At 43.1% G+C, this 24,035-nt stretch overlaps 2 long non-coding RNA genes across 2 annotated transcripts in view; both read left to right on the forward strand.

Moving 5' to 3' along the window:
- The first annotated feature begins 6,540 nt into the window (after positions 1–6,540).
- Positions 6,541–24,035, forward strand: part of LOC310743691 — a 28,479-nt gene continuing 10,984 nt past the window's right edge. Inside the window, exon 1 of the long non-coding RNA XR_014539170.1 lies at positions 6,541–6,851. This is a non-coding gene — a long non-coding RNA (uncharacterized lncRNA). The remainder of the gene's footprint in view (positions 6,852–24,035) is intronic.
- LOC310743748 lies at positions 12,965–22,212 on the forward strand. Its single transcript, XR_014539211.1, has 3 exons — positions 12,965–13,072; positions 13,535–13,605; positions 22,071–22,212. It is a non-coding gene; the product is annotated as an uncharacterized lncRNA (long non-coding RNA).

Here is a 24,035-nt window from a genome sequence, read left to right on the forward strand (position 1 = left end):
TTTTTGAAAAGTACTTTTAAACATTTTTTTCAATTCATTATGGATTATTTCCCAATACTCTTCTACTCTTCTACTGATCCACCACATATGAAAGGATGTTCCCTCAACCTTCTTGCATCTCCAGCACTTATCTGATTCTGTCTTATACATCTTAACAAGGCTACAAGCTTTTAAAGTGTCCCTTTATAGCTGGCTGGCTGAGATGATTACCATGCTTCCTTTCAAATACTTGTTTCCTTTTCAGCCTCCTTCAGCTCTCAGCTGGAACCACTTCCCTGTCCATTGTAATACCTGAAATGTGTCTCTTCAGTCTCTCCCACCTGCTTAACACCCTGAGGACAGGAAACACAATGACTGGGTAGCTGCATACCCTCCAACATTTCTCTGATGAAAAGAGGGATGTCCTATTTAATGATGATGATGATGATGATGATGTTTATACGTCACCCATTTGACTGGGCTGCCCCAACTTCTCTAGGTGGCTTCTAACATGTATAAAAGCATAATAAAACATTAAACATTAAAAAAACCTTCTATACAGGGCTGTCTTCTAAAGGTTCTATAGTTACTTATAGCCCTTCCCCAGAGGGGATCGAAGGTGAATTCAAAGGTACGAGCTGTAGAAAAACTGTAAGATATCCTGTGCACACAGCAAAAGAAACTGACCAAGGATTTGCTCTAGCTACCACAATTACAGCTATTCCTGAAATAACCCTGTTTGCTTTCCTTGGAGGAAAGCCTGCTCCATTTAAAGGGATGTTTTAGACCCAAACCATTAAAAGCATACAGTATTAGTGAACTTAATATATTTTGTAAGCTGGCGGTTATACCTTCTCGTAAACTAGCATGCTCAGATTTTTTTAAAATATATATATATATGAAAGGTAGATCTAAACACACGATGTGACCCAAATGAACAGCAGCTGGAGAAATGCTGGAATAAAGCAGAATTTCAAACGAAGGCGAATTAGCTATGGGTGAGAGAAGAATGGCGAGCAGAAATAGCCTTGCCTAGGGGGCAAAGTGTTGGTTGATACTTTGCTAAATTGAAGGTGGTTTGATATCCATGAAGCTCCAGTATTTCTACACACACCCTTCAGTCAAGACTTCTATCCGGTGCTTTTTTCCTAGAAGAGGTGCTGGAGTTCTTTTAGAATGACAATGGCACCCACCTGAGAGGTGCTGGAGCTGAGCTCAGCAGAGCTCCGGCTGAAAAAAACCCCTTGCTTCTATCACTGTGTCGGGGATGAATTGTAGGCAGTAATTAGGGACGCGGGTGGCACTGTGGTCTAAACCACTGAGCCTCTTGGGCTTGCTGATTGGAAGGTCAGCGGTTCGAATCCCCGCAATGGGGTGAGCTCCCATTGCACTGTCCCAGCTCCTGCCAACCTAGCAGTTCGAAAGCATGCCAGTGCAAGTAGATAAATAGGTACCACTGTGGCGGGAAGGTAAACAGCGTTTCCATGAGCTCTGGCTTCCATCACGGTGTTCCGTTGTGCCAGAAGCGGTTTAGTCATGCTGACCACATGACCCGGAAAGCTGTCTCTGGACAAATGCCGGCTCCCTCGGCCTGAAAATGAGATGAGCGCCGCAACCCCATAGTTGCCTTTGACTGGACTAAACCGTCCAGGGGTCCTTTACCTTTACCTTAAATGTGGTGTTTGGCTCTGCCTTCAAATGGCAGTAGAGTCTGCCCGTAACCTCACCAATTGTTTAGGCTCATAGCTGGGAGTTGTTGGTAGATGACAAATGCCTTTGAAAACAACCACATCACTACCAGAGTGCTAATAATCAAAGTTAGTCCACTGTGCAGAAGCAACACTGAGAAACTGTCAGAGGGATTAATATGTGGATTCCTAGGAAGCTGTCATGCATGTTATTTATTTATACGAGAATCCAATTTAATCCAGGGGGGAAGGGAGAATTAGTATGGATGCTAATGGGGTTTCCACCAAATTTATAGCTTTGCAACTTACTAAAAAACATCTTTTCTGGCTTTTTTTGGAAGTTTACATTTTGAGTTCTTGCACCAGCATTAATGTTAGTTTTAATTTTAAGCAACTTGAATGAAAAACAGGAGGGGGTTGTGCGAAAAGCTGCTGCTTTGGTTTCTGTACAGTTTAGCATTCTTATGCATCTAGACTAAGCAAGGTCAGAATGATCCATATGGAGCTGACATCCTGCTCCTGGAAAACTCACATGAGTGGAGCAGCAGCCCAAGGCATTTAGCGGCCTGAGGTGGAACCAAAATCCCACCCCACCCAGCTAGAGCCAATACTTTCAAACAAGGGTGGTGAACTGTTTCTCTCTGGCAGGCTGGATACTCCCCCCGCCTCCATGAACCCACTTTGACAGGGTGGGTTGGGCCACCCACCTGCCAATCACCTGATGTCATTAGGACACCAGAAGACAACATCAAAAATACTTCCCTGTATACCTGAAGCAGCGTCTCTCCACCCCCATCTTTCAGTCCAGACACTGAGATCCAATTCCAGGGTCCTTCTGGCAGTTCCCTCACTGAGAGAAGTGAAGTTACAGGTGACCAGACAGAGGGCCTTCTTGGTGGTGGCACCCTCCCTGTGGAACGCCCTCCCATCAGATGTCAAGGAGATAGAAGACATCTGATGGCCGTTTTTAATATTTGAAGTTTTACTGTGGTTTTATAATATGCCCAGAGTGGACTGGGCAACCCAATCAGATTGGTGGCATATGTTGTTTTTGTTCTTATCCCTGTAACTGCCCATAATCTGATCATCTGTTTTGGCAAGTCCCCTTTGAAAGCATACTGTCAGTGCCAATCAACTGGTTTTTTAAAAAAGTTTTAAAAGCCAGGCATCACCCCCTGCCTCCATCTGTCCCCTTAGCCCAGTGCAACGTCAGGTAGGTTGCTTCAGAGTGCTGTATGGCGGGCTCTGTTCTCGCTGAACTCAACCCTTGGGTCATGCAGCCCCGTCTTCTTTATTGTATCCCGGTTCCTCCTGAAACGCTCCTGGGAGCGATGGGAGGAAATTGATGTTGGAACCTCAGAGAGAGCGTATAGTTGCAACCTATGTTTTATTACTAAATGCCGGTTAGACCCCACCCACCCAAACATGCCACAAAATCGCTTTTGAATATATACTGTATCTATATATGGAAAATCCAGGGATTTAATTGGTTGATTATAATTTTATCCCACTCTTCCACCAAGATGCCCAGGTGAGCAAGGTACCTGTGGTTCTCCCCTTCCCTGTTTTATTTTCATAGCAATGGTCCTGTGTGGGGTAGGTTAGGCTCCGACCATCGTTGCAAGATATTTTCAGATTCACAGATTCACCAAGATCCCCTTCCTGCAATGTGTGCTTCTTGCTGATAACCAGCCCTATCATCTATCTAAAGGCTTCGTGTTTTCTGATTAGTAAAATCGCCTGATTTTGAATCATATCCTTTTGCTACTGACAACTGCAGTTATCTGATGGGTTGCAACTTTCATATGTTTCTGGGCTGCCTTCCTTGGAAAGAAAGAAAGAAAGAAAGAAAGAAAGAAAGAAAGAAAGAAAGAAAGAAAGAAAGAAAGAAAGAACCCCAGCTTGCCATACTTGCAGAAGCCGGTCAATAATTGCTGAGGGATTTTAAAATCTCCAAGCTCTAACAATAGCGCATTTCCCAGCCAGCACGTTCTTAGTTAAGATTCTACTTTGTTTCCTGTTGCAGCAAGGCCTCTTGTTATTTCCTTAGCCTGCTCATTAGAGCTTGCTAACTTAATGAAACTGGGTTTCACCAAAAAAAAGGGGGGGGACAGAAATATTGGGCTTTATGTAGAAAATAGGCTCTTGGTTATCCTGAGCTACCTAAAGACCTGTGAAATTTCACAGATGAGGTGGAGGGTTGGGGGTGCTTCTGATGTTGGCCCTTCCCCACTTCACCTCCCATTCCCCAGCCTCTGTGGTTTGAATCATTCCAACCTCCTAACTCTTGGCCAGGGTGGGGAACTTCCTCTGAAAGATGGTGTTCTGTATTCAGTGGTCTGTGTTTGCCTGAGCTTGAGTCTGGACTAAGTATTTTGAGCCCCTGTGTTCTGATTCGATACATGATATCCAATCACAGAACATTTCAGGATTTGGGCCTCTGCCATTGGCCCTTAAACTCTGAGTCATGATTCACGGCTTGGAAGTTTAGACAGCCAATCACGTTGGGAGTGGGAGTGGCCCAGGCCTTCAGAAACGTATATAAGCAGTTGCTTTGCCCCTGTTGTCCAGTTCTGTTAGTTCAATAGAGGTTCTTACTGTTATCACTGTGTCTTGCCTCGTGGGAACACACCTACATTTCAAATGGAGTGCTCATTCCTAGCTCCAGTTGGTACAACAGCTACAGCCCAACCTGGACAAAGATGGGCTCTCCACAATGATTCATGCATTGGTCACTTCATGTTGAGATTGCGGTAATGTTCTCTGTGTGGGGCTGCCTTAGTGCTTGGTTCAGAAACTGCAGCCAGTACAGAGTGAGTCCTGTGGCTAGAGTACCAGTTGTACACCTAGGCTTACTTAAGCCACACTGGTTGCTTACCTATTAGCTACTGAGCCAAGTTCGAGGTTTTACTGTTGACAGATAAAACTCTAAACCACTTGAGATGAGGATAGCAGGAAGACCTCCCAGATTCTCCAAATGCCTTTATTTTCCAGTGACAGTCCCAGATTTACAGAAGCCATCCCAGTTTCTGATTTGATCTTGGACTGTCCCACTTTTCCTTAGGACATCCCAATTTTCACTGGAGAAATGTTGGAGGGTATGGAGTTATGCAACCCCTGAGCCAAGGCAGCCCTGTATAGTTCTATTACGTTTTTATAGATGTTGGGAGCTGCCCAGAGTGGCTGGGGCAACCCAGAAAGATATGTGGGGTATAGATAATAAAATACTGGTATCTCGGGTTACATACACTTCAGGTTACAGACGCTTCAGGTTACAGACTCCGCTAACCCAGAAATAGTACCTCGGGCTAAGAACTTTGCTTCAGGATGAGAACAGAAATTGTGCCCTGGCGGCGCGGCGGCAGTGGGAGGCCCCATTAGCTAAAGTGGTGCTTCAGGTTAAGAACAGATTCAGGTTAAGAACGGACCTCTGGAACGAATTAAGTTCTTAACCCGAGGTACCACTGTAATAATCTTGCGGATCTAACTTATAAAATAAGAGAGCAAGAAGAAGATTTGTTTAAAGAAGATTGGAAAATGTTTATTGAATACATGGGGGAAGTTGTGTACACTTGAAAACGTTGGCAGCATTAAGATAAATTCAACAGTGTAAATAAGTTTTGATGGAAGTAATAATGGAATACTGAATGTTTCAGTTTATATAAAATAAGCAGGGGTTTACGCTATGCAAAATGAACCATGGAAAGAAAAGAAAGGAAGTCACTGATATTTTAAGGTTGTTTAAATGAATATTCTAAATTGTAAAATATATATAAATGGAATAGGATGTCCCTATTTTCATCAGAGAAATGTTGGAGGGTATACAGACACTATTTTCCAGGGACAGTCCCAGATTTACAGAAGCAGTCCTGGTTTCTGATCCAATCCTGGAATGTCCCGCTTTTCCGTAGGACGTCCCTATTTTCTTCGGAGAAATGTTGTAGAGTATGACCTCCTCCTCTGTTACAGGTCAAATTGGCCTTGACAATCAGCAGAGGAGAACCTAATGATCCTCTCTTGGCCTGCAGATGGCCATTTGGAAAACTCGGAGGCTGCTTCAGCTGTAGCACCAACCCTCTGGAACACTCCCCCAAAGGAAATTGGGGAAGCCCCATCCATTGGATATTTTATATGTCTCATCCTATGGATTTGGCAAAAAAGATGGAAGGGAAAGACAGGTCTGTCATGGAGCTGGCAGCTGTGGTGAGTTTAGGACAGAGATAGGGGACATGCAGCCCTCCATATATATTTTAGGCTACAACTCTTCTCATCCTTGGCTCCTGGCCTTGCTGCCTGAGGTTGATGGGGATTGGAGTCCAGCAACATACGGAGGGCCACAGATAACACTTCCCTGGCCCTGGGAGTCTTAAAATGATATGGTTGGTGCCCAGCCGCCTAAGGAAGTTGCAGCCCATGCAGGAATATCACGGAGATGGACCTCAGCAGTTGGTCTTGTTGGTGATCCACACACGTTCTGCATCTGCACCTCTAGCAAATGAGTCCGGCAACTTGCTTTGTCCTCAAAGTGCCTTTCAATTCTGCCGTTTTCAACAGAAGTTGCAAAGTGTTTTTGCAGACGGTGTGCAAACATTATTCCTGTGGGAGGCCTCCGCCAAAACGCTTTCCAGCTCTCCTGACACAATTTTTTTACATGCTAGCTTTAAATGGCTTTACGCTAGGAAGGGAGTGGGGAGGGAAGTGGAAGAATTAATGCGTAAGGACTTTGGCCTGCAGCCCACTGCTTGCTCGCTTGATTCAGAGTAAGGGACTGAACGCAGGCTGGCTGGCTGCACTGTGCAAGGTTGCTGATGAGAGTGCCTGGAAGTGGGGGAAGCGGGGATGGGGGCAAGTCGTTCCAGTGTTGAAAGGTATCTCTGAAATGAAACAAGCTCTCTTTCATTGCCCAGGTTGAGGTGACCTTGTCTGATCCGCCTGGCACCTTGGGAGCTCAGAGGAGCCGCCGTTTGGCTAACAGCCCGGCAGGCAGAACTCATGCAAGGGCGTTCTTTGCCGGAACCATGAGTAGCATAATAAACACACAGACTTCAGAAGCTTGCTGCTCCAAACTCCCTGCGGCAGCTGCACCAGGTACAGAAGTACTGCACAAGGGGAAGGGACACCTGAACAGGAATCAGCAGTGGCAGCGGTTTTCAGGTGTCGCTGCCTGTGTAGCACAAAAGAAAGGTAAAGGGACATGGGTGGTGTTGTGGTTTAAACCACTGAGCCTCTTGGGCTTGCCGATCGGAAGGTCGGCGGTTCGAATCCCCACAACGGGGTGAGCTCCTGTTGCTCTGTCCTAGCTCCTGCCAACCTAGCAGTTCAAAAGCACACCAGTGCAAGTAGATAAATAGGTATCGCTGCAACGGGAAGGTAAATGGCGTTTCTGTGCGCTGCTCTGGTTTCCGTCATGGTGTTCCGTTGCTCTTTAGTCATGCTGGCCACATGACCTGGAGAGCTGTCTGTGGACAAACGCTGGCTCCCTCGGCCTGAAGCGAAATGAGCACCGCAACCCCACAGTCGCCTTTGATTGGACTTAACCGTCCAGGCGGTCCTTTACCTTTACCTTTTAGCACAAAAGCAGTCATTAAAATCAAGGAGACCTTTTAATAAGCCAGCCTCAATTTCCCTTTCAACGGTGATTTATTGTTCAACGGTGGAGTGGAGGGAAGTGGCAGAATTAATCGCTCATACCCTCTGACATTTCTCCAATGAAAATAGGGACGTCCTATTCCATAATAATAACAATAATAATTTTATTCTTTATACCCCGTCCATCTGAATGGGTGGCCCCAGCCACTCTGGGCTGCTTCCAACATATAGTAGAACACAATAAAACATTAAACATTAAAAATCTTTCCTATACAGGGCTGCCTTCAAACGTCTTCTAAAGGTTGTATAGTTACTTGTCTCCTTGGTTCAGGGGTCACATAATTCCATACCAGCGAACACTTCTCCAATGAAAATAGGGACGTCCTAAGGAAAAGCGGGACATTCTGGGATCAAATCAGAAACTGGGACGGCTTCTGTAAATCCGGGACTGTCCCTGGAATATAGGGACACTAGCAGGGTCTGCATTTTGTGCCTGAATATTCCAAAACATCCACTGTCTTCCTGTCAATTTGGTCAAATCCTTAAAAGGTCTGCATATCACTTCATTCACCAGCCCAAGCCTTCCCCAGAAAGGCAACTTGCTAGACTAGGGGTCAGCAAACGTTTTCAGCAGGGGGCCGGTCTACTGTCCCTCAGAGCTTGTGGGGGGCCGGACTATATTTGGCAGGGGGAAATGAACAAATTCCTATGGCCCACAAATAACCCAGAGATGCATTTTAAATAAAAGCACACATTCTACTCATGTAAAAACACACTGATTCCCAGACTGTCCACGGGCCGGATTTAGAAGGCGATTGGGCCGGATCTGGCCCCCGGGCCTTAGTTTGCCTACTCATGTGCTAGACTATGAATGGTTTTATGAATGTATTTGTTCACGCTACCATAGACTTGTCTGGTACCCAGATCAGTTTGTTTACATTTGGTGGGTTAGTTAGTTAGTTAATTAATTAAGTAATAAAAACAAAGGAGAAATGATCCCAATTTTTTTTCTAAAGGCGGGGGGCGGGGCGGGCGGGAATCCAAATGTTATTTGACAGCAAAAAGAAAATGCTCTGCTAGAATGTTCTCCCTGTCACTTTCTAAACTGAAGCACCTCGATCCATTTTCTTTAGCCAAACAACTTCAGTGGTGATTTTGCTGTCTTTGAGGTCTGGTAACCTTCAGATAATGATTTATGGCAGTAATTAAAACGTCTGTGTAGGATCAGGATGGAATTGATTGATTGTCTATGCAGTGGCCTAACAAAAGCAGTTGTGTATCTTCTTGGTTTGTTTGCCTAATGCATTTCCAGGAGAATCGGTATGGCTCAGGGACTGTTTTTAGCACAGATGTTGCCTTTCCAATTTTATCCGGGCAATAATCCTTTTTTAAGAGCCTCCGTTTTACTAAACACAAGCAGAGGACATTGTTGGCTCCGTCACACCACTGCCCAATTTACTGTGGCATAAAGATTTTGTGAGTCAGGGGCCATTTGGTCAAGGGATGCAAGAAGCAGATTCAAAAGTAGATGAAACACTGGGGGAATAATGCAGTTTTACACAGCACGACATTTCTTAATATATAAAGTGGGGGGGGGAGCCCCACCCCCGCAGTCTTCAAGAATCTCCCATAGGGAACTCAAAATCCTCTTCCGCCCTCAAGCCATGCCCTTTTAATTCTGTTTGGCTCCAGTTTACATTTGGGGGAAAGGAAATGCAGCTCTAGATGCTGTTCAGATTTTCCTCCAAACTCTGTGACTGATGGTTTGCCACCTTGTTCTAAGCAAAACCTGTGTCTATGCCATTCAAGGCTTTCAAACTCTTGTGTGCAGTCTGGAGAAAGGAGGGGAGGCTGAACATTGTGGTCCCATAAAAAAAAAAATCAATGACATGCAAACAAATATGAGAGTGCAGACTGTTAATGCACAACTAAACATAGCTCTGAATGGGCTTGGTAAAGCCTATTACGATCCCAGGCCTGCTGTTGTCTACTTCCTTTCAGCCAGTCAGGAAACGATGTCAGGCTGTTCCAAAAATTTATGCTGAATGGGATTTTGTATTAAAAATTATATATTTCAGCCTTATAGATCTTTTAGCTAAATTTTAAATGCCAAGTTTTTTAAAATTAAAATAATTTACTATTTAAATGTGTGTCTAATGTAAAGGTTAAAAATTCGCTATCTTGTGATTTTAAAGTGCTCCTTTTGAGTTTTTTCCCCTAGTGAAAATTCCTTCAAAAAGCAAAGTTCATAATGCTCAACTTTATTACAAGATGAGTGCCATTTCCCCCAGAAGTTCTTCCCTGGTTTAGAATGTTAAATAGAATTCTGTGCATGCACAGTCCACACTGAGAAGGGAAGGAGACAAAGTCAGCCTCTTTGAAGGTGGATAACCAGAGTTCTTTAATATTAACCCCATAGTCTCATTGAAACTATTGTTGTTTGCTGTGCAACTGTAGGCTTGTTCATGCGTTGCACCCGGCACAGGTACACACTGTACAAGTGTTTGTGTGAAAGAGTGAACACTTGTTGATTTGCATGGTTCAGCTATTGTGGACAGAAGTATGCAGACTGTACATGCCTTGAATATTACATGTGAAAAACTGTAAGAGTGTATAGCGCAAGTGTTGTGTACACAGGTAAAAAGACCGTACACCAGCTGAACGAAATGTGGGAACACCGACTTTTTGTAGGTGCATCTAGAAGAGTTATTTAGTGTGACGCTCTCACTGATTGCCACAAATTTACATGACCAAACTACCAAACTAAGCAGCCTTTAGTTTGATGAGTATTTACTCTGGGTTCATCATTGTTCCTTGCAAATATTTTGTGGATACAGACAGGGGTCACAGGAGTTCAGAGGCAAGCAGATAACATGAATGTTATCATGGCAGCGTTCATGTGCATATGTGTCCATGTTAGGAGCAGCAAGGGAATATTTAGAAACCATAAACGTTTCCCAAAGCTGTGCTCATAAAGCTCATAAATACTGAGCCAACTCCAAATTAAGCTGTGGGGAGTTCACCCGTAACAAATCCAAGTGCTCCCTGACATAAAACGCTTCCACTTCAGGCATACAAAATCAGAATGTCAAACAAAATCTAGCTCAGAGCCTTCTCTCCAACATGCTAGTTATGTATGTGTAGGAAATATGTTACGTTGGAAATCATTTGATCCCCCAATGGGACACTTCAACAACAGGTGGTTCATGTGAGACTCATTTGTTTGAAGTTTTACCGATGCCTGTATTTTTTCAGTATTCTGAAAACTCAGGTTCAAGAAGAATTCAAGAAGAATTAAATTATTTAACTGGAATAAATTATGCAAACAAATAGTCTATGCACATATCCCCCCCACCCCCATTTTGCATAACTGGTTCTGCTTTTATTAGTCACGGGAAGGAGCTAGAAGCTACGCAGAACACGGAAATTCCACGCACCAGGAGTATCTCTCTGGCTTCAGTGATTTTTTCCCCAAGCAGTTAAAAAAAAGGTAGAGGTAAAGGACCCCTGGATGGTTAAGTCCAGTCAAAGGCAACTATGGGGCTGCAGCGCTCATCTCGCTTTCAGGCCAAGGGAGCCAGCATTTGTCCACAAACAGCTTTCAGGATCATCTGGCCAGCATGACTAAACTGCTTCTGGTGCAACGGGACACCGTTACGGAAACCAGACCGCACGGAAATGGCATTTACCTTCCTGCCACAGCAGTATCTATTTATCTACTCGCACTGGCATGCTTTCAAACTGCTAGGGTGGCAGGAGCTGGGACAGAGCAACGGGAGCTCACCATGTTGTGGGGATTCGAACCGCTGATCTTCTGATCGACAAGCCCAAGAGGCTTAGTGGTTTAGACCACAGAGCCACCCGCGTCCCCTACAGGAATACGTGGGGCTTATATGGGAAGAGATTCTCTCAGATAGTTTTCAGTTCTCTGTAGTTCTAAGACTTTGACTCTAGGATGCTGAATTCTAGGTGCCAGGTACCAAATGTTCCACAAATTGTCCACTGAACTGTTCAGTTTCCTGAAATCAAGGGGGGAAATTGCTTAGGACTCAAAGGGGCTTCTCATATCTAGGATGCTGCTACATGGTATATTTATTGTTCAGATGTGCAATATCAAGCTCAAATGTGTGTATATAATAATACAGTTAAGAGTGTGGGAATCAGTTGTGATCTTTAGGCCACTACTGGTGGAATGATCTCACTGAGGGCGATGGGATTATTCTGGAGTAAATTATATTAGAGTTATAGCCGGTGCTAATTTTCTCATAAAGAGCCATTTGTATGGTGCTTTCCTTTCTTTTCATGAAATTGATTTGGCTAGCAGCGGGTGGCTTTTGAAGCTGGCCGGTTGCTTGTAAAGACATAATACGTTATGGTGATTTCAGAAAATTCTCAGCATTCTTACAGGAGAAAGTTTATAAATGCACAGCAGCTGCTCAGCTGCCATGGACCTGATATCCTCCTTGCCCTCTGGACGTCTTCTGAGCCAATCTGTCGGCGGCTGTGTGTTTACAGAGTACGAACTTCACTTTGTAATCCACGGCAGACCCTTTCATATCAATAGACTGCCGATGTTCCAAGGCTGTCTCTTATCTTTCGGCAAGCATGTCGATAACAAGTGTGAGAAAGGAAAATCGTGCTTCACAAGCTGGAAAAGGAAGGCAATTGTTCTGTTACAAAGACGCAGAGCTAATTTTTAAAACATACGTCTCTTTAGACTGTTGAAGAAGAACAAACAAGAAATTCGCAGATGGGAACTTGCCAGTGCATGAGGGGGTGCAAGATTTTTTTCCCTCCTCCACGGTGAATGTATCTAGATTTTTGGTTCGTAGTAAGGGGATGTTCACAGTAAGATGTCTAATCAGCGATTTGCCCTTCAGATCCAGAATTTGTGGTCTGTGAATGAGTGAAGGGAGGCTACAAATTTGCATGTCTGCAATTTTACCATGCAGTGGGGAAGTGGTGGGAGAGGGTTTTGCTATCTGATGCAAACAGAAACCTCTAGATCTCTGAGTGCCTTTTATTTTAATGCACAAGTTAGAAAAATGCAAATAGCATTCATGGGGTTGGTGATGAGGACAGGGGCACACACTGTGATCAGAGCAGGCATGAAGGGAGAATTTAACTCTTCCCTGTTGCAGTCTTGAATAACAGCCTTCCTCTGAGGCTAGTATTTGCTTTTGGGGAAATTCTATTGGCTCCAATGGGTGATTCCCCCTTCCCAACACAAATACCAAGTTTCATTGAAGGAATCTTCTTCAAGGCTGCAACAGGGGATAAAATAAATCTACCATCCAGGCCAGTGGTATGCCCATTATCAGTCTCCCTCAGCTGATGCTATTTGCATTAAAAAATCCTAAGCATCAAACATATCTTTGTGAGTCTAATTTCACATCTAGCTTGACCTTCAATTGCTCCATTGTTGTTGTTGTTATTGTCTGAGGAAGCTCCTAGCCCACACTGTTATGGAGAAGAAGCTGTGAAATGAATGAGAATGCTTACTGAGGGTTCAGAAAGTGGAAACAGGATTCCCAGTGAGGTCCACAATTTCTGATATTTTAAGAGATATGGCTGGAAGGATGGGCGGGAGGTGGTGGTAGCAAACAGAGTGGCAGGTTTGGGCTTCTTGGGGGACAGCTGATCTGGGTGTCAACTGTATGACATCATCATTATGAGACTCCATCCTTTTAACTGCTGCCTACCATAAGCCTTTGTGAAAAGTGAAGCTATATATATTTGGGCGACAGACAGAGAACCTGAGTGGGAATGCGAGACCAACATTCTGCATCAGAAGCAAAGAAAATGGTCAAACGCAGGTTGTATTGTAATGCAGCAAATTACTTGACGTTAAACTCGAGGCAGCTCATAACGTAGTAAGCCATGATCCAATTATGTGTGCTGGGTAACCTTAGAAAAGGCACAATTCCTCAAAGGTACATGGTAGATGTCTGATTCCCAACATTGCCCTAGATTAGATTTACTGGATATCCTGTCTGCTCAGAAAGCTCTAGCGGTTTACAACCCGAAGCCTTGGATGTGCTCCTATAGTTCAGTCATCCTTTGTCATTTCCAATTGTTATAAATGGAGATGTCTTCAAAATGTAATGAAAGCCGCTGCTTATAAATAACTAAATCATGGCAGCAAAGCCCAGGTGTTCAGATATGTATTATTCACAAAGTAGCCGCTAATGGCAGGAAAATACAAAACACTACTGAGGAGTTTTATGTTTTTGTTCCCGTTTGTTAAAACAAGTCATTGTCATGATCCATCCTGACAGGTCCTGGAGTGACATTATAACTGTTCTCCCCTCCCCGAAAATGTTTGGACTACAAAGGACGTTGGCACCAAGTAAGTGGCAACACAGCAGTGTCAAATCGTGTCACTTGCCCGTGGAGCGTGGAAATCTAATATTTCTATATGCTGTTCAATGTAGCAGTGGCGGTGGTGGTGGTGGGAATTCTTACTTGGCTAGTGGAGAGACAATAGCGTTGGATGGATTTGCAGAAAAGTGATGAGGTAAAAAGAAACACACACAAAAATAAAGATTAAAAAATAAAAGACACTACCAGATTAATAAAAAGTACAAAGAAAACTAACAGATATCACCAGATAAAGGCATCAAAATGAAGATTAAAATTAAAAGGCATCACCAGATTCTATCAATATCTATCTTTCCATCTATCTATATCAGGGTTGGGGAACCTGTGATTCCAATTCCCATTAGCCCTGGTCAGCATGGCCAATACTTAAGGATGATGGAAATTGTAGTCTGGAGGACCACAACCTTGCCTGCCCTGATCTATACAGTGGTTTTGTTGTTGTTGTTGTTTAGTCGTTTAGTCGTGTCCGACTCTTCGTGACCCCATGGACCAGAGCACGCCAGGCACTTCTGTCTTCCACTGCATCCTGCAGTTTGGTCAAACTCATGCTGGTAGCATCGAGAACACTATCCAACCATCTTGTCCTCTGTCGTCCCCTTCTCCTTGTGCCCTCCATCTTTCCCAACATCAGGGTCTTTTCCAGGGAGTCTTCTCTTCTCATGAGGTGGCCAAAGTATTGGAGCCTCAGCTTCAGGATCTGTCCTTCCATTGAGCACTCAGGGCTGATTTCCTTCAGAATGGATAGGTTTGATCTTCTTGCAGTCCATGGGACTCTCAAGAGTCTCCTCCAGCACCATAATTCAAAAGCATCAATTCTTTGGCGATCAGCCTTCTTTCTTAACCTCGGGTTAAGAACTTAATTCGTTCTGGAGGTCCGTTCTTAACCTGAAACTGTTCTTAAGCTGAGATACCACTTTAGCTAATGGGGCCTCCCACTGCTGCCGTGCTGCTGCTGCTGCGCGATTTCTGTTCTCATCCTGAAGCAAAGTTCTTACCACCGGGATGAAATTTACGGCATGTAATGCCTTAAGAGAAAACATTATGAAAATGATATATAGGTGGTACATAACCCCAGTCAAGCTTGCAAAGATTTACCATTTGCCTGACAATAAATGTTGGAAATGTAAAGAAACTGAAGGTACATTTTTTCATCTTTGGTGGACTTGCCCGAAGATTAAGGCATTCTGGGAAATGATCTATAATGAACTTAAAAAGGTATTTAAATATACTTTCCCCAAGAAACCAGAGGCCTTTCTCTTGGGTATTGTCGGCCAAGGGGTGTTAAAGACGGATATAACTTTCTTTATGTATGCTACAACAGCAGCTAGAATACTCATTGCGAAGTACTGGAAGACGCAAGAACTACCCACACTGGAAGAATGGCAGATGAAGGTGATAGACTATATGGGCTTGGCAGAAATGACGAGCAGAATCCGAAACCAGGGAAGAGAAGCAGCGCGAGAAGAATGGAAAAAATTCAAGGACTATTTAAAGAAATATTACAAAGTTAATGAAAGTTAGAATGATGCTGGACTGGAAAGTAAATGGTTACTATTAGTAATGGTTAAGACAAGGAGAATTAGGAAGAATAGTCTAAATTTAAATTAAAACAAGGGAAGATTTGCTGAACAATCGATAAGAATTTGGAATACAGAAAGGGGAGGCATGAGGAAGTCGGGGAAGATAGGATATGAAATTAGGATATGAAATGATACATGTTTTTTGTTTTGTTTTTGTTTTTGTATGTTTATGTTTGTTGTATTGTGTTTATACGGAAAAATAAAAATATTATAAAAAAAAAAAAAAGAAGCAAAGTTCTTAACCCGAGGTACTATTTCTGGGTTAGCGGAGTCTGTAACCTGAAGCGTCTGTAACCTGAAGCGTCTGTAACCCGAGGTACCACTGTATATGAGAGAGAGAAAGAGATCAGACTTAATAAAGGTATCCACAGTTTCTTCTAGTTGCCGAGCCTGGAATCAAAGACATGAGCTTTGCTCTGTGCTCAGGACCCTAAGAATACTTTCATGCAAATTGCTCTAAATAGCGGAGCACATTATAACATACAAATATATCCATTTCCTTAAGAGGTATTGTCATGTAAATGCTAAAAAACACACATAAAAAAACACCACCGCCATTCTGAATCTTTTATTATTATTATTATTGTTATTGTTATGATTTGGACAAAAGAAAAGCCGAGTGCTTTGTTCTTCTTGCTTTTGACAACAAATGGGACTGAGGGAAAGTGACTCGCTTATGTGGGTTAAGCGCATGGCGAACAATCTAAAGAGAATATTTACGGCTGGGCTGAAAACAGGGCGGGGGGAGAACGGAATGGTTGGAACAACAAGCTCTTTTATACGGCACAGCGGACAGAATCCCCTACGAGCTGGGAAAGGTTTGGGGAAGAAAGGGAGAAAAGAGGCTGGTGGTGTTTTGTTCCGCAGAGCAGCCTTTGTGGGGAGTAGCAGCTGGGTAAAATGTGTGTGGCTTCATCAGCATCATGAGTTGAAAAGCAGACTCCTGCCAGATAGGATAGTCGCAGCTGTGCGAAGGCTGCTCCATCAGTAGAGCACTTAGAGGCCATCTACTGTGGGCACCTGTTTGCCCCCCAGGTGGTGAAAGTGGAGCTGTTCAAAAGAAAACCTCCAGCAGGCCTCACATCTTATTTTTCTAGTTCTTTTCCCCCTGTCCCCCACTCTACCCCCCCCCGCTTATATATCCCATATTTTAATATTTTGGAGGATGGAGTTGAAGTGGCGTTTCAGCTCCATAATATTCAATCCCCGATACGTGTATCAGAAGCGAGCTGGAGTTTCCTATTGGTTCAAATGTCCCGTATGAAAGGTCCTTTGCGATGAGAGGAATACCTGAAGAGGATTCATTATTTACTCCAAGGGCACATTCAGTGGTACCTCGGGTTAAGTACTTAATTCTGGAGGTCCGTGCTTAACCTGAAATGTTCTTAACCTGAAGCACCACTTTAGCTAATGAGGCCTCCTTCTGCCGCCGCGCCGCCGGAGCACAATTTCTGTTCTCATCCTGAAGCAAAGTTCTTAACCTGAAGCACTATTTCTGGGTTAGCGGAGTCTGTAACCTGAAGTATATGTAACCTGAAGCATATGTAACCCAAGGTACCACTGTACTGGCACGTTCAGGTTGTGCGCTTAGAGTGGATTTGGTGCTATTGCTCAACAAACTAATTTCCCCTTCCCCTCCCCACAAAAAACCCCACACTTTTTATGACAGGGAATGTGAAATTCACTGGAGGGAGTGGGATGATACTTGCTTGACACATCATATAATCTCTCCATGAACAAATAAGAATGCGTGCTCAATAAGTAGCCAGTGTAATCTGACCTCCCGGCAAACTTAGTGCAAAGGAATCAGGGGTGAATGTTCCGCAAACAGGTCCATCAGCTTAAGCTGTCATACCCAATGCAGTAGATCACCATAATGCTTTGGATACAGGCAACTTATTTTCTACTTATCTTGTATGTTTTAGCATCTCTAAGGCAATAACAGGTGGTGGTAGTGAATTCACTTTTAAATGGTTGTTGCCCTTCCTTAGACTGAATGGATTAAATAAACAAAACAATTCGATTATGCAAGCACCACCATCTTTCATTAGAGGGACCTTAACATGTAAGCACACAAAAGTTACTGGTTCACATTTTCTTGTTTTTGATGCAATTCTTATTCACCGTTTATAAATCATAATCACCACTGAATCTATTTTTTTTAAATAAATATTTATTGAATTTTCCAATTTTATACAAACACAAAAAGAAAAAGAAAAATATTAAAAACAAATCAATTTCAATAACAGTTTTTCAATAACATGTTTCTTTGACTTCCTCATACCTCCCCTTCTTGTTTTCTAGTTCAAATTGTTAATCCAGCAAATCCTAATCTCTTAACATTCCTTTTAACTAACACCTTATTTTCCAATCAACTTTTTAAATTTTATGACTTAAACAATATTAATCCCAGTTATTTTTATCATAACAGCTAGAGACCACATAAGTTCAATCCAGCATCTTTCAGAGTTCATTAATTTTGCAGTATTTCTGTAAATAGTCCTTAAATTTCTTCCAATCTTCTTCTGCCGACTCTTCTCCCTGGTCGCGGATTCTGCCGGTCATTTCTGCCAGTCCCATACAGTCAATCAACTTCATCTGCCATTCTTCCAGAGTGGGTAGATCTTGCGTCTTCCAGTGCTTTGCTATAAGTATTCTTGCTGCCGTTGTAGCATACATAAAGAAAGTTCTGTCCTTCTTTGGCATCAAATGGCCGACTATGCCCAAGAGAAAAGCCTCTGGTTTCTTCAAGAAGGTATACTTAAATACCTTTTTCATTTCATTATAAATCATTTCCCAGAAAGCCTTAATCTTTGGGCACGTCCACCAAAGGTGAAAGAATGTACCTTCAACCTCCTTACATTTCCAACATTTATTATCAGGCAAATGGTATATTTTTGCAAGCTTGACTGGTGTCATGTACCACCTATATATCATTTTCATAATATTCTCTCTTAAGGCATTACATGCCGTAAATTTCATACCGGTGGTCCACAACTGTTCCCAGTCAGCAAACATAATGTTATGTCCAACATCTTGTGCCCATTTAATCATAGCTGACTTAACCGTTTCATCCTGTGTATTCCATTTCAGCAGCAAGTTATACATTTTTGACATGATCTTAGTTTTAGGTTCTAGCACTTCTGTTTCTAGTTTAGATTTTTCCACCTGGAAGCCAATTTTCTTGTCCAAATTGTAAGCCTCCACATAATCACCACTGAATCTAGAGGATGGTTTGAAGGCCTCTCTGCTCTCCAGGTGCTAACTCTTGGTGGACAACTTTGAGGCCCTTGCTGTTCTCTCTTTTGGGTTGGTCATAGAATCATACAATGGTAGAGTTGGAAGGGACCCTGAGGATCATCCAGTCCAACCCCTTGCAATGCAGGAATATGCAACTGTCTCATAAGGGGATCAAACATGTTGCAACCTTGGCATTATCAGCATCACACACCAACCAAATGAGCTATCCAGGAAGCTATTATGTATTCAGTGGTCTGTGTTTGCCTGAGCTTGTGTCTGGACTAAGGATTCTGAGCCCTTGTGTTCTGATTCTATGCATGATTTCCAATCACAGAACAGTTCAGGATTTGAGCCTCTGCCATTGGCCCTTAAGCTCTGAGTCATGATTCGCAGCTTGGAAGTTTAGACAGCCAATCACGTTGGGAGTGGGAGTGGCCCAGGCCTTCAGAAATGTATATAAGCTGTTGCTTTGCCCCTGTGGTCCAGTTCTGTTAGTTCAATAGAGGTTCTTGCTGTTATCACTGTGTTTTGCCTCGTGGGAACCCACTTACGCTTCAGAAGCCACACTGCTTCATTTCTAACCAATGCATATCCCACAACCTCCTGATCAAATCCCACAACATTTTATACCACAAGTGTTCTGGTGGTTTATTTTTGTTCTGCTTTTGTTGCACTATAGCCCCTCCGGACAGCATTTGGGAAGCATAACAGAACAAACTGAAGTATAACAAATCCACTACTAATGCACTATTATTGTGTCAAGATTATATTGCAGACTACGCCCACAATAAAAAAACAATCTGGAGGCAACCTGACTCTTCTTCCTGTCTTTTGCTCCTCTCTAGAATTAGATGGAAATCAATGTCCCTGTGTGCCTACATAGTTGAAGACTACATTAAGTTATCACAGAAAAGAGCAGATCTATTTCCCTTCCTTTTCCCATTTCTGTCTTTCTGATCTATTGATGCATTACCTGTGGCCATCAAAGCAACCCGGGTGTTCTCAGAAGTCATATAAATGCTGTGCTGTTAACGCAGAAATGTCTATTCGAGAGGGGATGAGCAAATTCGGAAACCAACACACGTCTTTCTTCTAAAATAGAGACATGGCTTGTCATTAATCTAAGACTCCTGAGACAGTGCCCTTGCCTTGTTAAAGTACAGTAGTAAATGGTTTGGAGGTCATGTTCTTTTAAATTATGTGTATCTTTTAAAGCATATTTACATTGCTGATCCGGCCGAATCAGTAATGTTTTGCTGCTGTCATTAATGGGAAATCAATTTCCACCTTAAACATATTATGAATTGAAAAGAGAAAAGACTCTTAAGAGGGCCTTTAGAGATGCCTTTTCCATTAGTAAAGTTGTATGTTCACTTCCCTCATGTCCTGTTCAGCTGGATATGTCCCCCTGATACAAGCATTATTTCTGTAACTTTCCTCCCTAGTCACGATAGTCATAGGCATGTCTTGCATAGGGCACTGATATAAATTCCAGGCATACTTTTAAGTGCTTAGATTGTAAAGTTTGCTGAGTCAGAACTCTAGAGAGCGGCAGTGACTTAGATGGATGCTCCATATGGAGAAATACCATCTGACACGTGTGAATACCAGAATCACATGGGTGAAGCCAAGTGAGCAGGTCTTTCATACTCATTTGTCTTCCTACCTCTCAGAAGGCTCCTACAATTGGCCTTGCCAGTGAGGTTCTGGAAGCAGGTCCCATGCTTTTATGGGTGTCGTATGTATGTAAATTCTAACATTTCTCTGATGAAAATAGGGATGTTGTCTTCTTCTTCTTCTTCTTCTTCTTCTTCTTCTTCTTCTTCTTCTTCTTCTTCCAACCCCAACCATCTGAATGTATTGTCCCAGCTACTCTGGACAGCTTGCAACATATATAAAAAACATAATAAATAATTAAACATTAAAAAAAACTTCCCTATACAGAGTTGCCTTCAGATGTCTTCCAAAAGTTGTATACAGTGGTACCTTGGGTTAAGAACTTAATTCGTTCTGGAGTTCTGTTCTTAACCTGAAACTGTTCTTAACCTGAGGTACCACTTTAGCTAATGGGGCCTCCCGCTGCTGCCGCCGCGCGATTTCTGTTCTCATCCTGAAGCAAAGTTCTTAACCCAAGGTACTACTTCCAGCTTAGCGGAGTCTGTAACCTGAAGCGTCTGTAACCCAAGGTACCACTGTAGTTACGGTACTTATCTCCTTGACTTGGGGGGGGGGTCACATAACTCCATACCCTCCAACATTTCTCCAATGAAAATACAGACGTCCTAAGGAAAAGTGGAATATTCCAGGATCAATCAGAAACCGGGATGGCTTCTGTACGTCCTGGATTGTCCTGGAAAATAGGGACACTTGGAGGATCTGTAAATACCTGAATCGGGCACGTGGAGCCTAATCACATAGGCCTGTCATATCCAGTCAATGCCTCCTTTATATGACTTGCCACACAATTCTACACTATGTAATGGTATAAGGTAAAGGACCTCTGGACGGTTAAGTCCAGTCAAAGGCGACTATGGGGTTGCGGCACTCATCTTGCTTTCAGGCTGAGGGAGCCGGCGTTTGTCCACAGACAGATTTTCTGGTCATGTGGCCAGCATGACTGAACAATTTCTGGTGCAACGGGACACCATCACGGAAACCAGAGCGCATGGAAATGCTGTTTACCTTTCTGCCGCAGCGGTAACTATTTATCTACTTGCACTGGTGTGCTTTCAAATTGCTAGGTTGTCAGGAGCTGGGACAGAGCAACGGGAGCTCACCCCGTCGCGGGGATTCAAACTGCTGACCTTCCGATTGGCAAGCCCATGAGGCTCAGTGGTTTAGACCACAGCGCCACCTCCCTTAGCCTGAAAGCAAGATGAGTGCCACAACCCTATAGTCACCTTTGACTGGACTTAACCATCCAGGGATCCTTTACCTTTAGGATCATACAATGAGAGATGGCTTTCATTCAGCTGTGGGTTGGGGTGAAAGGGATCACTGTAGCACACCAAAAATCAAACTATTGTTTGAATTCTGTGTGTGTGTGTGTGTGTGTGTGTGACATGTGCAGTCCTGCAGCTGTCTCAGTGCATGTCACCTGCAGCTGGAAGTCTACACAGATTGCCTCTAAAATGGCTGCCATTTGTGGGGAAAGGTCGTGAGACACAGGGAGAATAGGTCGTGAGAAAATCTAACTAAAGAGAGCCTCTGGAGAAAGTTTGGTCATATAAACACACCACTGTGCTCTAAATCCTTTTCTCATTCCCTCTGCTAAAATGGGACTGTTTATCATCTCACCTAACAACACAGTGTGTCTCCTTCACTCAGAGTACAATGGCTACATCTATTGCCTCCCTTCATTTCCTAGGCATGAGGGCAAATAAGTCCTCCCTTATCTCAAGAGCATCAGATGTTGACAGCTCAGCTTATTTTGGAAGGCAAGCCCTCTGTGTGTAATGTCTGACTGTCTGAAAACATGTTTTTCATCAAATTGCCCTATTTCCCTTATTTTAGCAGATGAAAGATCTTCTTCCTGTTCCCAGTGCAGTTTCTTTTCTGCCTGAATATTCTACTGTTTAATTTTAATTCTACCTAATTTTGATTTGATGGGCAGATTGTCTGAACAAGTACGATGTGTCTGATGATGGACACACATTTATTGAGATATTATAATCTCAATAATCAGTGTTTTTCAAGTCAACACAGATCTTTCCAGAAGGACCTCTTTTCTGTATGTAAGTTTATATGATGGCTAATTTTATGGACATCAGTTTTCATTAATGGCAATGCTTTGGATTTCATTTGGTTTATATTCTTTCTTAGAAGAAATACAATAAAATGTTGTGGAAAATAATTGGTTTTAAGCTAGTACTATCTGAAAGAATACAGAACAAGACACAGGTCAAGACTTGTCAAGCATTCTGCATTACTGAATGAGTCCTCCTCTGCAAAACTTAATTCACACTCAGTATATATTACTCAGTATTCTGGATCTCTTATGACTACTTAGCGCATATTATGCATACCTTCCAGGTAAACATTTGCTCTCCATGTCTCACCCTGCGGTTTGGTTAGCTGGGATATAAGCTGCCCCACCTTTTTCCAGAAAGCAATCAAACAGCTTTAGGTTCTGACAGTATCTTAGAATGGTTTTCTTTAGATGCCAACAAACTGTTTTTGAGTGTCTGGATTCGCTTGGCACTGTCTGGCATTCCTGCAGATTTGCAATGTTGTGCTACTCAACAAAGACATGGGTTGCGGTGTAAAAAACCCCACCAAAATTATAGAACTGATTGTTGTTGGGGTTTTTTTTGTATATTTACAAAATTCGTTACAGAAACTGAGGGGAAAGTCATTTACTATGAGATATACAGAACTATAACTCCTACAAACTGGGTTATTCAGACAGGACTTTGCAATGTGAATTTTTTTTTAATCAACCAGTATTTACTGATACTTTTACAGATGGTTTGATTAACCTTACTGTGATTTTGTATGCTGCACACTGTCTTGCTGTAGTTTTATGAAAGTGCACACTATAAATATTTCATTAAGCAAAGACAGAGGTAGATAACATACTGGCAATGTTGGTGTTGGGAGGCTGGCTCTGTCCCAGCATCCCACCTGTTCCTGGCAGATGTGCTTCTTTCTCAGAGTGTCTACGAAGAATTTTACACATCACTTGGGAAGACAGGCGAACTAATGCCAGTGTACTGGAAGAAGCAAAGATCACCAGTGTTGAAGCAATGATTCTTCAACATCAACTTGGTTGGACTGGTCATGTTGTTCGGATGGCTGATTATCGCCTTCCAAAGCAACTACTCTATTCCGAATTTTAAAATGGAAAGCGTATTGCTGGTGGTCAACAAAAGAGTTTTAAAGACTCTCTCAAGGCAAATCTAAAAAAATGTAGTATAAACACTGACAACTGGGAAACACTGGCCAGTTTACCAAAGGTGTCATGGGTTTTGAGGATGCTCGAACTCAGGACGAAAGAGAGAAATGTGCTAAGAGGAAGGCACACTTGGCAAACCCTCACCGAGAAACCTATGTCCACACTGTGGAAGGATGTGTGGATCCAGAATTGGCCTCCACAGTCACTTATGGACTCACTGTTAAGACTGTGTTCACGGAAGACAATCTTACTTGGCTACAAGTGATCACCAAAGAAGAAGAAGAAGAAGCTTCCTTCCCACAGCTGCCCGCTACAACTGAAGGAGCCCAGTGAGAAGGAGGCAATGAAGTTCACAGCCATGAATTACAAGGAAACAAAGATACGGAGTTAGGTAGGCTGTTGAAAAGGCAGGCATGTAGGCCAGTGGCGTAGCGTGGGGGGTGCGGGGGGAGCCAGCCGCACCGGGCACAACATCTGGGGTTAGGGCAAATCCATGGGTTAGGGGGCGCAAATCCACGGGTTAGGGGGCGCAAATCCATGGGTTAGGGGGCGCAAATTACTTGCCTTGCCCCGGGTGCTGACAACCCACACTACGCCACTGATGTAGGCTGCATACATACTATACATTTAAAGTAATCCCCACAAAGAATCCTGAAAGCTATAGTTTGATAAGGGTGCTGGGAA

Source organism: Podarcis filfolensis (assembly GCF_964270895.1).
Source record: "Podarcis filfolensis genome assembly, chromosome: 1".
Taxonomy (NCBI): Eukaryota; Metazoa; Chordata; class Lepidosauria; order Squamata; family Lacertidae; genus Podarcis; species Podarcis filfolensis.